At 42.9% G+C, this 4,182-nt stretch overlaps 1 long non-coding RNA gene across 3 annotated transcripts; it reads left to right on the forward strand.

Annotated features, from left to right (window-relative positions):
* Positions 1-770: 770 nt before the first annotated feature.
* On the forward strand, positions 771-2,718 carry LOC125540677 (uncharacterized). Of its 3 annotated transcripts, none has more exons than XR_015614917.1 (4): positions 771-1,014; positions 1,584-1,794; positions 1,899-2,081; positions 2,458-2,718. It is a non-coding gene; the product is annotated as an uncharacterized LOC125540677 (long non-coding RNA). The 3 variants fall into 3 exon arrangements; XR_015614918.1 differs by having other exon boundaries at positions 1,899-2,059; XR_015614916.1 differs by having other exon boundaries at positions 1,899-1,954.
* The last annotated feature ends 1,464 nt before the right edge of the window (positions 2,719-4,182 follow it).

Raw genomic sequence — 4,182 nt, forward strand, 5'->3', positions numbered from 1 at the left:
CGGCCGCACCTCCCCCTCTCCCTCCTTTATATACGGGGGCAAGGGGGCACCCCATGACACACAAGTTGATCTTCGTGATCATTCCTTAGCCGTGTGCGGTGCCCCCTTCCACCATATTCCACCTCGGTCATATTGTAGCGGTGCTTAGGCGAAGCCCTGCGTCGGTAGAACATCATCAACGTCATCACGCCGTCGTGCTGACGAAACTCTCCCTCAATGTTTTGCTGGATCGGAGCTCGAGGGACGTCACCGAGTTGAACGTGTGCAGAACTCGGAGGTGTCGTATGTTCGGTACTTGGATCGGTCGGATCGGGAAGACGGACGACTACTTCCTCTACGTTGTGTTAACGCTTCCGTTGCCAGTCTACGAGGGTACGTAGACAACACGCTCCCCTCTCGTTGCTATGCATCACCATGATCTTGCGTGTGCGTAGGAAATTTTTTGAAATTATTACGTTCCCCAACAGTGGCATCAGATCCTAGGTTTTATGCGTTGATGTTGTGCACGAGTAGAACACAAGTGAGTTGTCACTACTGGAAATTAGGTCATTAACGATGAGCTACGAACAATACTTGGTCGTTACTGTTAGGTCGGGCCAACACATGTCCAACTTGCGCACGCGAGAACCCATAGTATTAGCTGGTGGTCGTTGTTGCAATACTTATGGCACATCTAGATGTGCTTTAACAAAACTGTTAATATTAATAGGTGAAAAGGATAAATATCAACGTATTGAGTCTAGGTTTCTTATCTTAACGTAATAACTAAGGCGGCCCCTTTGACCGAAACAGGACGCTCGCCTCGATTCAGATCGGCCCGCCGATGGCGTCGACGGCGGCTTTCGAGAAGGATTGCCGGATGCCGGAGGAGGCAGAGGCCGATGCGCTGCTGGTACAGAAGGTGGGCGTGCTGCCCTCCGGGTTCCACGATGCCTTCGTGCTCCGCTACATCCGCGTCCACGCGTCTGGCCCAGCCGCCTCCTCTGCCACTTCACCGTCACCACCCGCCTCCTCGTGAGCCCCCCTCCCACCTGCAGCCAGCCAGATCTAATCTTCTTCCCGTCCCCTCCCCTGCTCAATTCCTGCTAGATGCTTGCTAATTATTTCACGCAGTACCCAAAACCAAGCATGATTTAGTTTCCTCATCTACTACTATACTACTTTCGCTGGAACTTCTCTGCAGAATTACCTTCCCTCTGTACTGTAGCTGAAAAACAAGTTGTGCCATCATCCATGTAGCAGCTTGTGTACTACTGCATTTTGCTGATGGTTGTGTTATTGAATTCTCAATTCCTGCTGGATTTTGCTAATTATGGCACTAGTACTGAACCCCAAGCATAATTTTGCATCTACTATTATTCTACATCCATCGTCATTTCTTCAAAAAATATTATCTTTCCACTGTATACCCGAGGAATTTAATTTTCGTAATAACTGCATAGTTCCATTCCCTCGTCTAATTGTTCACTGGAAAAATAACTTGTACCATCATGCATAGGACAGCCAGTTTGTTTACCGCATTTTGTTGAGTGTTGCTGAGATGATGCATTTTTTGTGATGGTTGTGTTACTGAGAAATCATAGAACTCGAGCAACTTCCTGCAAGGGGCGCGACTGCATTGCTGGTTTACTTGATGGGCTCTGTTGTACACCGCTGCGTCACAAACCAGGGTCTCACCACTAGAGATGAACATCTACCTAGATACTGCATTTTCTGATGTGGGTGACTATCTTACTCAGTCGGAATTGGATGCGAAATAATACATGTGGTGGTTCATCAGCATCACTTCTCAAGGTATGCTTGTTGGTGATGTTGCTTGTTTATGTTATTTTTGGTTTTGTACGACATTCTTCCGGAGGAGGTTCATATTTAAAATCATTTCTGCTCAATTATATCAGGTTGGTCTGTCATGCCTAAAGCGGATATAGTGACTAGTTTGTTATGTGCTTTGCAGGTTAGTCATATGGTTTGTATAATGGACCTATAGCTCGTTCTTGTCTTTTTCAGGTTCAGAAATCAGCGCATTATTAGTTGCTTCACTATATGCTTTGATATCCAGGTTACAACTAGGATTTTCATATGTATGTATATCACTTATCACATAGTACAACAGTATTCCTTTTTCTAGCAGAGGAGAATAATTTTCAGTGTTAATTTAGTTGGGTACAGACCATCAACCAAAAAAGCTCAAAACATTTTGCCCATATATAGAATAACTCAAGTCTTGCTAGAACTAGATAAGAAACAGACTAATTAATTGTTCGCAAAAACAGTTTCTTCTTTGTTGCATAAGGACTGTGCAAGAATTTGGATTAAGACATGTCTAAGCTACAGGAAATAGTATACAATGTTATTTAGTCTACAATGATTCACATGCAATTTTTTTCATATGTGCTACTATCCTTTTGAGCAAATTCATTTATATGTACTACTAATAAATCATTTTTGTTTTTGCAGAACGGATGGTTCACCATAATAGGAGCATCACAAGACATTGTAGTCATTGGTGAAGAATGATATGCAGTGAAACACAAGGATTTATGATGGTGTCCCATGACTGAAGATTATGAAAAATAAATCACTCTTCTAGTTGATGTATTTCTGGTTAGATATGGACTAAAATAGTTGTCTACAAGGTGTTTTTGGTTTATATTCTCCGCTGTATGTGAGGATCGTCTTCAATATGTATGATTTGGATTAATGAAAACAGGTTATATACTTTGACTGTCCAAATTTTTTTGTTGCTTGATGAGTGTGGCCAATAATCTTCAAAAGTTGTCGCCAATCATACTTAAATCACCATAAGAACATTACTAGCGATGACAAAAGTGGTCGTTAATACTACAATTGTGGTTTTTATTGCATCGGCATCGACGACGACAGATCATCCCGTCATTACAAAATAACAACCACAATATGTTGTCGTTACAAAATAACGACCACAATATGTGGTTGTTATACTTTTAACGATGGAGCCTATCACGACCAACATATTGTGGTCGTTAATGGCCTTTAACGACCACAATCTGACTTTCAACGACCACATATACCGTCGTTAAAAACTACTTTCCTAGTAGTGTGTGGGCGATATAAGTCATACTGCTTACCAACATGTCATACTTTAGTTCGGCGGTATTGTTGGATGAAGCGGCCCGGACCGACATTACGCGTACGCTTACGCGAGACTGGTTCTACCGACGTGCTTTGCACACAGGTGGCTGGCGGGTGTCAGTTTCTCCAACTTTAGTTGAACCAAGTGTGGCTACGCCCGGTCCTTGCGAAGGTTAAAACAGCACCAACTTGACAAACTATCGTTGTGGTTTTGATGTGTAGGTAAGAACGGTTCTTGCTTAAGCCCGTAGCAGCCACGTAAAACTTGCAACAACAAAGTAGAGGATGTCTAACTTGTTTTTGCAGGGCATGTTGTGATGTGATATGGTCAAGACATGATGCTAAATCTTATGAGATGATCATGTTTTGTGACCGAGTTATCGGCAACTGGCAGGAGCCATATGGTTGTCGCTTTATTGTATGCAATGCAATTGCACTGTAATGCTTTACTTTATCACTAAGCGGGAGCGATAGTCGTGGAAGCATAAGATTGGCGAGATGACAATGATGCTACGATGGTGATCAAGGTGTCGCGCCGGTGACGATGGTGATCATGACGGTGCTTCGGAGATGGAGATCACAAGCACAAGATGATGATGGCCATATCATATCACTTATATTTGATTGCATGTGATGTTTATCTTTTATGCATCTTATCTTGCTTTGATTGACGGTAGCATTATAAGATGATCTCTCACTAAATTTCAAGATAAAAGTGTTCTCCCTGAGTATGCACCGTTGCCAAAGTTCTTCATGCCCAGACACCACGTGATGATCGGGTGTGATAAGCTCTACGTCCATCTACAACGGGTGCAAGCCAGTTTGGCACACGCAGAATACTCAGGTTAAACTTGACGAGCCTAGCATATGCAGATATGGCCTCGGAACACTAAGACCGAAAGGTCGAGCGTGAATCATATAGTAGATATGATCAACATATTGATGTTCACCATTGAAAGCTACTCCATTTCACGTGATGATCGGTTATGGTTTAGTTGATTTGGATCACGTGATCACTTAGAAGATTAGAGGGATGTCTTTCTAAGTGGGAGTTATTAAGTAATATGATTA

This window comes from Triticum urartu, chromosome 2A (assembly GCF_056163025.1).
Source record: "Triticum urartu cultivar PI428250 chromosome 2A, HENAU_Tu73, whole genome shotgun sequence".
NCBI classification, from domain to species: Eukaryota; Viridiplantae; Streptophyta; class Magnoliopsida; order Poales; family Poaceae; genus Triticum; species Triticum urartu.